At 45.3% G+C, this 12,585-nt stretch overlaps 1 protein-coding gene across 3 annotated transcripts in view; it reads right to left on the bottom strand.

The window, feature by feature from the left end:
• The window catches only part of ARHGEF17 (Rho guanine nucleotide exchange factor 17), a 371,957-nt gene that overhangs the window by 80,658 nt on the left and 278,714 nt on the right, over positions 1 to 12,585 (bottom strand). The window lies entirely within an intron of this gene.

Below are 12,585 nucleotides of genomic sequence, written 5' to 3' on the forward strand. Positions count from 1 at the left end.
AGATTGCACAACACTCAGCATTCAAAATGAGTCTTTCAGAGCAGTCTGTGAAGTAATGACCTCTCCTCTAGCAGAGAATAAGTAAATAGTTCAGGAACAGTTGAGATAATAAAAGTCAGATAACAGCCCTCTCCACGACTTTGAAAGTCATAGAGCTTAATGGCTTTTTTGTATAGAGATAACAACTGGAGTTTCTTAAATCTTCCTGTACTGGAAACAATTAGACTGATGTATCTGATCTTAATGTTTTATTTCTTAGCTGTACTATACATACAAATCATAATATCATGATTTTTTTTTCGCTTCAGTGTCTCTTTAAAGCATAACTAAACCAAAAAACTAAAAAAAATACTTACCTTAGTAATGGGGAGTCCTCTGGACAATGCAGAGGCCTCCCTGATTCTCCCACAGCCCATCGGAGGGTCCCTCTAAACCAAGGGTCTCAAACTCGCGGCCCGTGGGCCATTTGCGGCCCTCGATACAATATTTTGTGGCCCTCGCCGGCAAAAGCTTCCTTAAGCTTCAGTGCTCCCAAGTAATCCGCCGCATCCCCGCCGCTAAACGAGGACTGCAGAGCCCCCAAATCACCCGGGGGGCAATCCGCCGGCATTTCCTGGATTCAATCGCCGCACGGATCGCCACCTCTCCCCGCCCCTCTCTGTGAAGGAAGAGTGAGAGGGGCGGGCAGAGGCGGCGATGCGCCGCGATTGTGAAATTCCTTATGCGGCCCAGCCTCATCCTGACTTTGCCTCCTGCGGCCCCCAGGTAAATTGAGTTTGAGACCCCTGCTCTAAACACATTCTATATGTTTCTCTTGGCTTCACTTCAGCCAGGATGGAGCTTATTCATTATGGGCAAGTGTGAGTAAGGTCCGCACATGCCCAGTGCAATGAAGTCGCTCGTGCATAGCTTCTTTCTAACGTGCACAAGCCCTTCGTTCTACTGGGCATGTGCGGCCCCATTCGTGCATGTCCAGTGGAGATATGCTCGTACACGGTCAAGAAAAAGGTGCTGGGCAGTAACGCATGGCTAGAGGAGGATCTGGGAAGCCTCTGGACCCCTCAGTGGCTTCCTGCTACTGAGGAAAGTATCTAGATTTTAACCCCTTCTTCATCACAGGTTTATTTTAAGGCCACTTTTACAAATAACCGCTGCGTCGCCCTGCAAGGGTCATGCAAGTCTATGGAGACATGCATACCTGACGAGAAGCGGCGCACTGTGTCGGAAGTATCCAAATCGCCACAGCTTTTGTGCACAAGTAATATGTCTGTTTCCAGATTACACATTTCTAAAGTGCAGTTCATCTGCTTTGAAAGCTGCCATTGCATTTTACTGCATAGCTGCTGTATTTATATAATAAAATCTATCTTGTGATCATTTCTCTGCCCTTTCTGCTTCTCAGCTCAGTACAGATCAGTTTCAGCAGTTTGTTAATGTTCACTAAATGTATCTGACAAAGGAATGTAAACAAAAGAAAATGTTATCACCTCTTCGGATGTGGCTAGAAGCTGCGCACTGAAGCAAGGCGCTTTACACTAAAGAACAAAGTGCTGTGTTTGACTGTTTCAATGCTGTTCTGCTACAGATTTATATATTTTGTGTGGTAGTAGATTTTATGCAGTAAATCTTTTAGAACAAACAGGAAATACTTAGTTTCACGCCACTTTAAGAAACATTTACAGCCCGATTCACAGAATTTGGAATTAAAGCGACACATTGGCACTGATAAGTTAGTTTGTTGCAGAGCACGGAGGGTAAAAGTACAATTATTGTTGGGGTGAAGGAGGAGTCAGCACTGGAGACGGCTGCATTTAGAACGCTGCATCCATCCAGAATGAGTTTGGCACTCGGCTATACAGACTCTGCCAGCGCCGGAGAGATGCATGAACTGTTAAGTGGCTTTGGGAACAAATAATCCGGCACAAGGTATTCAGCGAGCGTAGCGTCTGGCCCGCCGCCGCATTTCATCGGATCCTTCATAATGTAGAGAGATCTCAGGCTGACCTTTCACTCTTATCTCATCTTCACAATGGATTTTGGAAGGTGCTAATTTTAGCCTGTGTGACGCAGGAAGGACAGAGGACACTGAGCAGGGACAGCAGTCACCAGCTGTACTCGGACACTAACACCGATTACACGGTGACAGCTCAATGCCAGACACTCGCTTCTGGCTACCTCACTCCCAGAACCTCCACAACAACATAAAGGGGAACTCCTACCCTTCCATAACCTACTATTCCAAACTATATTTAGGGCTCTTTCACATTTGGACGTTACGTTTTAGGGGACTTTAAGGTCGATAACGTCCCCTAACGAAACGCATGGTGATGGTATTAGGAGGACGCTACATTGAGCCGCGTTAAGCGACTCTTGGTGCGCCGTTTTTGTCATACAGACTGCGGAGACCACGTGATCAGAACACTCCACATCACGTGGTCCCGCCAGCCAATCAGCGGCTGCTCCAGGAAGTAAACACTGCAGTGCAGTGAATAATAATTAGCCATGTGGCTGGCCGCAATAGAGGACTCTCCCCTCCTCCTCTCCTGCACAAAACAAGAAAAAAAAATTAATGAGCATGTGCAAACAGTCTAATGCGGCTAAAACCGCGTATAACGCACAGCATGCTGCACCTTCATACAACGTCCAGCGTTACACTGTAACACAACGTGGGCACTGTGAACAGCCCATTGATTTTTCATTGCTGTGCGGTGGGCTGCGTTACAGGCTGCTCTAACGTGCGCCTGTAACGTCCCACCGTGAAAGCAGCCTTCAAGTAATCCCAAGCCGAAGCTCAAGTTCAAAATAAAACAGTAAGGCCCCGATTACTCTTATTAAGTTGGTACGCATTTTTTTTCATCTCCATAGCAGTGCATTGTGAAAAAGAGTTAAAGAAAACCTGAACTGAAAATTAAAAGTCAAAATAAGCATACACAAGTCATACTTACCTTCCATGTAGTCTACTCCTCAGTGTCTTTCTCCTCTCCCGCGTCCTGCTTGTTCACTGTGATTAAGGGAATTCTCCGTCCTCCATTTTGAAAATGGCCATTACCCATAACGGCTTTCTGGTCAGCACACAGTTAAACTGTAGCATCGCCCACTTGAGCCATAGGGAAATATGGACATTACCTGGTACATCAGTTTTCCTCTCAGCTATAACTGACAGCAACTGATATTTTACTGACAGCAACTGATATATTTCAGATCTGACAAAATATTGTCAGAACTGGAAGGGATTATTGTCAGAAGAAAATGGTGAGCTTCTGAGAGGAACTGATGGCAAGGTAACTGTGCAATGTTCATTTGAAGTTACATCATGTGTTTATTTTAAATATTTTTACTCAGTACAGGTTCTCTTTAAGTTAAAATGCGTTAAGTGTGAAAGGTGCCATAGGAAAACATAGGCATTACTTTGAAAATCAGTTGTCCTTTCAGTTATAACCGAGAGAAACTGATTAAGTGTAAACGGGCCTAACCTGAAGAGAGGGAAGCCTCAGGATCCTATTGAGGCTTCCCTCAGTGGGCCAAAATCCCCCGTTGCTGAGGGCGGTCCCCCTCCACATTGTGGCCACGTAGCTCCTCTTTTTGCATCGTGGCAGACACAGTAGCATGGAGCCCAAGGCTCTGGCTTACTAATGCACTGGCGGGCTCATGCAGCTACGATGCAGGAAGAGGAGGTGTGCGGTCCGATATGATTGGTGACAATGCCTCGTCGCTAATTTTCCGTGGGACGAGACAAGGGACATCAGAGCAGGGAGGGAGGCCTCAATAGGCTTCCCTCTCTTTAGAAGCATCTTATTTTGTATCCGAACTTTGGCTCGAGTACACTTTAAGCTTTGGCTCGAGTACATTTTAAAGAGAAACAAGATAAACCATTTAGCAGCCAATATATTTAGAGGCTTGCAAGAGCCGCAGGCAAATTAATTTTAGCACTTTTTTTAATTTCTTATTTTTTACATTTCCCTTGCTTCTAATTAGTACTGTTGTAATGCGTATTTATGGCCACTTGTCACTAGGGGGCAGCATGAGACAATAACAGAGGACTTCTGCTTTCAGTTTCTATATTTTCTGCTAGTAAAGAGACATCAAAGCATTCCAAGAATTTACAGCATAACGAGTTCTACCGACTACAGTCAAAAGCAGCGCACTTATCTCAAACCAGAAAACTCTATTGAAGTTCTAATGGGTTAAAGAAGAACAAGGTTAAAAAGCAGAGAGCCTGTAATGTAAAGGTGGCAATACATCACTCTATGTATGGAGAGGTGAACCATGAGACAGTTCTCTATCTAATCAGAGAGGGATCTGTTGCCTGCCTATACACTGCTGTGCCAGCCCCTCCACTGCCCCCCCATATAAAAATGCCACCTTGGGGAGAAGCAGGTGGTTTTGAGCAAGGCACTTAGCGTCAAAACTAGGTGCTCCATAGCAGTAATGTTATACTGCGCTGAAAAGGGTAATTCGGGGCTAACGACACCTTCCTCCGAGTTGTGACGACTTGGAGGGTGGATAGTTTTTTACGGCGCAGGCATTTGAGCGGCAGCAGGGTGAGCGCCCAACCCACCAACGTGTTTACGTTGTGGCGGTGATACTCACTGAGGAGTACTATCTTACCTGCCAGTACTGTGGCTGACTTGTGGAATACCATTTTGCAATAATTTGTCTTAAAGAGTAACTATCGGGCATAAGATCAAAAATCAATTCTTTATTTTTATCTGGTAAACAAGTAATAAGGATGCTAATCAGGCAATCCAAAAGTTAAAATCTCTATTGCTTTTCTTGCTTATAAATGATCATTCCCCAGTTTACCTGACTCTTATTTGGTACGTTGCCGCACAAAGGAAGTTGCAGGGCATGCTGGGTTGTCCTTTTTTGCTTCTGTACATTAGTTAAGTCTGAGGGGATAATAAAGAAGCAAAAAAAGACAACCCAGCATGCCCTGCAACTTCCTTTGTGCGGCAACGTACCAAATAAGAGTCAGGTAAACTGGGGAATGATCATTTATAAACAAGGAAAGTAATAGAGATTTTTAACTTTTGGATTGCCTGGTTAGCATCCTTATTACTTGTTTACCAGATAAAAATAAGGAATTCATTTTTGATTTTATGCCCGATAGTTACACTTTAATGGTCAGGTCTTAGAGATGGTTTGCCTTTTTCAATTTTTTTTTTTCATGCATTTAACCCTTACATGAGCCTTTTAGGCCACGTTCACATCATCAAACGCAGATGGCCGTGCGTTCAGAACGCAACGCGTACAAACGCACGCTATCTGCGTTTGTATGCGTTGCGTGGCTGATTCCATTCACTGAATGTGAATGGGTCAGCCGCGCGTTTTGTTAAAAAATGCATGCAGCATGCGTTTGCGGACTGCACTGGTACAGAACGCATGCAGTGTGTACATCAGACAGTGCAGTCTATGCACTTGATGTCGTGCGTGTCTGCCTGTTGCACGCGTTGCCGAAATCCAGACCACAACACGTGCAGTGTAAACAGGACCTTAACTATTCTGGAGCCTGATTTGCGGTTTTGGAGGAGAGCTCATACCAGGACTATAGATAGAGCCTGGGAGGATATGATGGATTCACACTCTAAAGCTACGTACACACATGAGACAAAGATCGTTCGTTGTCAACGACGAACAAACCTTTAATTGACGAAAGAACGACCTAAGTAATGTTAGTTTTAAAAGGTGTGTAACGATCACATCGTTAGAACGAACGTTACATCACGTAAAAGCACCTATTGCGCCTGCGCATAAAAATGAAAAGTTCCATGGAGAAATAGTGAAATGCGCATGTCAAGCCTAGTACGAACGACCGTTTTCCAACGATGTACTACTTTTGCAAACGATCGTCGTTGGGAAAAATCCGCCAAGCTAGATCGTTCGTTTTTAATGATCTAGCTCGTCCATCGTTAGACTTAATGGTCGTTGGCTGCTTTTTTTTAAACGATCGTCGTTTCAAACGACTGTAGTCGCATGTGTGTACGCACCCTTAAGGGCTGGTTCAAAATATGGCATGAAAGCCGCTGGTGGTGCTTTGTGACGGATTGCAATGCTCCAGTGATCCCCAAAATCACAGAAGTCCACAATTTTACATAGCAAGAAAAAGACGTCCATGACAAAATAAATTCTAAGCCAATCCAGCTTCCTATGAAAAATAGTCAAAATCTTTATTAAGGAATTACGGTAGTTATAAAAACAATTAAAACCAAAGGCCGCCACTGGGTAGTCCACAGTGCGGAACAGTATACAATTATATAAATCCTGTTTATAATATGATCTAGCTCCCAGGATACATAACAGAAACATTCAAATCACATATGCTGTAAACCAGGGATCCCCAACCTGTGGTCCGCGGCCCACTGGTGGTCCGCAGGACGCTTTCAGTTGGGCCGCGGGACTGTCCTCTTGCCTCCGCCCCGCCCCCTCTGCAGCCGCCGCTGCTGTTATCTCTGGCGGCCCTTCTCTCCCTCTTGTCAGCGTGTGAGTCACAGCAGCGCGCCCTGCAGCTGCTGTGACAGAGAGGGAGAAAGCAGGAGAGAAAGAGCGGCTTCCTGTAGCGGCGCGCCGTTACTATGGGAACCGCTCTCTCCTTCCTGCTTCCTCCCTCTTCATCACAGCAGCAGCGGGGCGCGCTCCGGCGAGAGAGAGAGGGGAATGTAAGACACCGCCGGCCAAGGTAACTGCAGCAGCGGCGGCCGCGGGGGGGGGGGGGGGGGGAGGGAAGTGGGGGCTGCTATACTTGGGCACTATACTGGGGCTCTTATACTGGGGCACTATACTAGCTATACTTGGGTACTATTCTGGGGCTCTATACTGGGCACTATACTGGCTGTACTGGGGCACTACTAGCTATATTGGGGCACTACTAGCTATACTGGGGCACTATACTGGCTATACTGGGGCACTATACTGGCTGTACTGGGGCACTACTAGCTATACTGGGGCACTATACTAGCTATACTGGGGCACTATACTGGCTATACTGGGCACTATACTGGCTGTACTTGGGCACTATACTAGCTATACTGGGGCACTATACTGGCTGTACTGGGGCACTACTAGCTATACTGGGGCACTATACTGGCTATACTGGGGCACTATACTGGCTGTACTGGGGCACTACTAGCTATACTGGGGCACTACTAGCTATACTGGGGCACTATACTTGCTATACTGGGGCACTATACTGGCTGTACTGGGCACTATACTGGCTGTACTGGGGCACTACTAGCTATACTGGGGCACTATACTAGCTATACTGGGCACTATACTAGCTGTACTGGGGCACTATACTGGCTATACTGGGCACTATACTGGCTGTACTGGGGCACTACTAGCTATACTGGGGCACTATACTAGCTATACTGGGCACTATACTAGCTGTACTGGGGCACTACTAGCTATACTTATACTAGCTATACTGGGGCACTATACTAGCTAAACTGGGCACTATACTAGCTATACTGAGGCACTATACTAGCTATACTGGGGCATAATAACTATACTGGGGCACTATACTACCTATACTGGGGCATACTAGCTATACTGGGCACTTTACTAGCTATACTGGGGCACTACCTACCAACACTGGGCACTATACTAGCTATACTGGGGCACTACCTACCTATACTGGGCACTATATTAGCTTTACTGGGCACTATACTAGCTATACTGGGGTAACTGTACTAGCCATACTGGGGCAACTAAACTCCCTATACTGGGGCAACTATGCTAGCTATGCCCCCCCCGGTAACCCGCTGTGCACGACGCTGTCCACTAGGACGCTACAACCCCCGCGGGCCCCGGAGAAAAATTTGGTCAGAAAGTGGTCCCCGGGCCGGAAAAGGTTGGGGACCCCTGCTGTAAACAATAGTAAAGCGGCGATTCAATATACCGCACAGCACATATCTCTATGTCACTAGCTTAATCCATATAAGTTCAGCACATGCCAAAGTGATAGATTGAACACTCACCCCAGGAGTAGGGACACGGCACAATGAGGCCCAGTGCTGCGCCTATCTAAATCTGTCCACAATTTTACCACGATTGCGCCCAAAATTGCTGCAGCCAGATTGTCCAACAAAAGCACATAGGACTCCAATGCCGTAGCGCTTTGCTGATCGCCAGAGATCGGCAAGCGATGCTTAACTTCTGTTAGAGGGTCCCAGGCCTATGAGCACCTACCTGAGCCCTACTGATTTAAAGAGTGATTTGTAATGTAATGTAAAAAGAAAAAAAAAGGAACACAGCCTAGTTCTGTGCTACGCTGGCCACTATAGGTTGAATTATATGTCTCAACATTCATTATATGTACTGTGTTACCTAGATTTTCTTTTTGTTTATTTATTTTTACAACATCTGTACATATATATAATTTTTTTATATACTTGTGCATGTTTGATTGTTTGTCGCTGGCTCCCCGCCCCTTCCCGCCCCCTATCCTGTCCCCTCTGAGTGCGTCATAGCGGATCTCCGTTCCTGGGCATTTTCTCCCATTTGCCAGGGTGGAGCGCATTATTTGCGCTCCAATGACGCGCTCCTGTGCGCCTCCGCGTCATCGCGCGGGGCGTCCAAGCGTGGGGACGTGGGGGGCGTGACTGGGGCTGCCGGCCAGTGCGACCAGCATAAGAACGCCGTCATGGCGCTCTCTCAACATGCTCTCCGCTGCCCGCCTTTGATAAGGCCGTTAGGAAACGGCGAAACATGTTAGGCTACATCACAGCGAGATACTCTGCCACCTTGCCACTTGGGACTCCTCTCCAATAACATCATCTTTCTTCTGGAAACCATTTGGACAGTCGGTTTGGTAACTATATCACCACCCATGCATCACTCTATGTGGATCTCCATTATTGTGTGTGGAACTTTACCAATTGCTGAGCTATACGCTATATCATTATACTCAGACTCCTAGGGATCTCTAATGCTGGATTCCTGCTGGCTTTGGTCAACATACTGCTTGCCTACACATGGCTTCTCAGCTTGCTACAGATTCTGTAGTGGAACTGTGCTAACTGCTGTTTGTGGAACTTTGCGTACTGCTGAGCTATATGCTATATAACCGCACTCAGATCCAAGGGACTTTTAGTGCTAGATTTTTGTTGGTCTCCATCAACATACCGCTTGCCTGCGCACTGTTTTTCCAGCTTGCTACAGATGATATTGTGGTCATTGATCCATACACCAGGTGCTGCTGTGTTTGGAACTATACTGCTCACTAACAACCTCCTGACAACCTGCTTGGCTTACTAACCACTTACTAGCACCATTCACCTCTGCGAGTGAGGGGTGCACTTATGTGAACACCAACAGCCACAACAGTGCTTTCGTGTCATTTGTTGTATAACAAGCCCCTGCGAGTGGGGGGCTCAGCTGCTTCACCTCTACATCCTGTTTTCTACAATGGAGAACTATCTTTATCCCCATACATGGTTTCCTTTACATTAATTGAAACATCTCTATACATAATTTTTTTGGGGACTGCAGCCCCACAGTATAGACGGAGATTTGGAGTTCATAGTGGCCTCTCTGTGGCGGAGTTGTATGACTACAATTTTTAACGTTTATATTTAGATTGTGTGTATATGTTTAGTTTTAGAATATTTGTATTTTTGTACTAATAAAGTTGTTGTGAATTTTCATGCACCCAAGAGCCAACTCTCTCTTTTTTGTTGCTTTCTTATATCTTTGTTGGCAGGATGCATGAAAAAGATTTTTTCTGATAATTAATACTACGTGTTCATTCATCCATTCACTATTCCCAATCAATCTCAGGTTCCCCTTTGAGTAATTTACACAAAATAGTTCTGTGTAAAGGTGGCCACACACTATACCATTTTTTTTAATTATCTGTTCAATTTAAGAATTGCAATCAATTTTTCTGACTGATTGAAACCTTTCAAAAATTTGACCAACCTACCTACGTTCAATTTTTCCCCAATTATGATAAAAATGGTTGGATACTCTGACAAAATGTATATTAATAAATTGACAATCTAACACACCATACAATCTTTAGAAAGATTGAAGAAAAATATCTGGCATTCTGGATCGATAAAAATCGAAGAAAACGGGAAATCCGATCGGATTTTTAAGTCGAATGAAAAAAAAGCTTTTGAGTTTATTCAGGAGATCCAATCGTTTTTATAGAATTACAGTACAATCGGATCATTTTATTGTATCGTGTGTGTAGCCACCTTAAAGAGGAACTCCAGTGAATATAACGGAAAATTGTATACTTACCTGACGGTAATTTTCCTTTCCTGTACAAATTCCACGTCAGCATACCACGGGTTAGCCCCGCCCCTCTAACCCCCTCAGGACATGTAACTATAAATTTAAAGATGGCCGCCAGCTCAGTGCTTTTTGTAACTAGGCCTGCCTCCCCAGAATTAATCGTTCAATGGGGTGGGTAATCCCGTATGCTGACGTGGAATTTGTACAGGAAAGGAAAATTACCGTCAGGTAAGTATACAATTTTCCGTTTTCCTATACAAATCCACGTCAGCATACCACGGGATTTAACTATTACCCTAATAAAGAAATGGGTGGGTACAAAATAGAATGCTGAAATATAACTTTTATTGTGATACATACATATTTAAGTCATACGTGAAGAAAGCAATATATTCCTGCCGAATTCTGAAGTTGTGTTAGCCGATGGGTCCACTTTGTAGTGGGTAATGAAGGTGTTAATGGATGACCAATTAGCGGCCCTACAGATAGTATCAGGGGAAACTCTAGCATAAGCCGCCCATGAAGCTGATATTCCCCTAGTTGAGTGGGCCCTGATTTCCTGAGGCGCCTCTATGCCTTTAGCCCTATATGCTGCTTTTATAGCTGCTATCATCCAAGTGGCTATAGTCCTAGATGTAGCCGGATGGCCCTTCCTATAACCTCTTGCTATAATAAAGAGTCTATTGGTTTTTCGAAACCCCTTAGTGAGTTCCAGGTAGGTTGCTAACAGTGATGGAATGTCAAGTGAATTTGGATATTGCATCGAGTCATCTGTGAAACTTGGCAGGTTCCACTCCTGACTGAAGTGATATGTGGTTGCCACCTTGGGGATAAACTCCTGGACTGGACGTAGAGTTATCCTGTCATGGAAGAACTGCAGAAAAGGTTCCGTACATGCTAGTGCCTGAATTTCAGAGCTACGACGAGCCGAAGTGATGGCAATAAGAAATGCAACTTTTATTGTTAGGTTCTCTAGCGAGCAGCTTTGTAGTGGTTCAAACGGAGGGAGTGCTAGGCCTTGTAGGACTAAGGGTAAGTCCCATTGTGGGTATAAATTTTTCCTTGGTGGTCTTAGTTTAGTTACTGCATTTATAAACTGAATAATTAGTTGCTCTGTTGCCCACCTTCTATCTGTCAATGCTGAAATTGCTGAGATGTGCACCTTTAGCGTATTTACACCTAGTCCTAAATCTAGGCCCTGCTGTAAAAAGTGTAATATATCCGTGACTCTAGGCTGGTATGGGTTTACACTACTTTTGGTCATCACCTCTATGTATTTACCCGATATGCGATGGTAAGTGGAATTGGTAGAATTTCTCCTAGACTGTATTAGTGTCCGGATTACTGCTTCAGAACAACCTAAATTTATCAGCTTCTGTTTTTCAGTTTCCATGCCGTCAAAGCAAGAATTGAGGGATTCGGATGGCGTAGATCCCCCTGCGTTAGCAGATCGTGATTGCACGGGAGAGGCAGTGGTGGTGCTATAGCTAGTTTGCGGAGTAGCGGGTACCAGGGCCTGCGGGGCCAGTTCGGAATCACTGCTAGTACAGTTGTCCTCTCCTGTTGGATCTTCATAAGTATGCGGTATATAAGTGGTACTGGCGGAAAGACGTACGCTAGGGTGGGTTCCCAGTGAGTCGTCAGCGCATCCCACCCCACTGCTTCCTTGAATCTGTATCGGGAGAGAAATTGTTTGCATTTCGTGTTGGATGGTGTTGCCATCAGATCTATCTGAGGCTGGCCCCAGTGTCTGCAAATTGTTTCGAATACTTCCATGTTCAGTGACCACTCGTTGTTGTCGTACTTGTATCGACTGAGGCTGTCTGCTATAACATTTTGTATTCCTGGAATGTGTATCGCTTGTATATGCAATAAATTCTCCTGAGCCCAGTTCAAGATGGGGCCCACTTCCCTCAGTAGGGTACGACTGTGCGTGCCCCCCTGGTTCTGCACATAAGATACCGCTGACGTGTTGTCCATTCTTATGAGTACATGTCTGCCCTGTATTATCTCCGCAAAGTGTTGCAGCGCTCTGAATGCTGCTTTCAGTTCCAATATGTTCGCCGACACCTCCCTGGCTGAGAAATTCCATATTCCTTGCGCATAATGTTGATTGAGGTGTGCGCCCCAGCCCCTGTGACTTGCATCGGTCGTCAATATCATTGGTACTGTTTCCTGTAGCCTGTGGCAATTCAGTAGGTTGCTCGGGTTCCGCCACCAGTTCAATTGAATTCTCGTCAAGGGCTGAATCTTTATCTGTTGCTTCATGCTCTTTCCATCCCATACGTCCAGGAAATTCCTCTGGCATATTCTGGTGTTCCACATCGCCCATCTCACCATTGGGATAGT

This window comes from Hyperolius riggenbachi, chromosome 2 (genome assembly GCF_040937935.1).
Source record: "Hyperolius riggenbachi isolate aHypRig1 chromosome 2, aHypRig1.pri, whole genome shotgun sequence".
NCBI classification, from domain to species: domain Eukaryota; kingdom Metazoa; phylum Chordata; class Amphibia; order Anura; family Hyperoliidae; genus Hyperolius; species Hyperolius riggenbachi.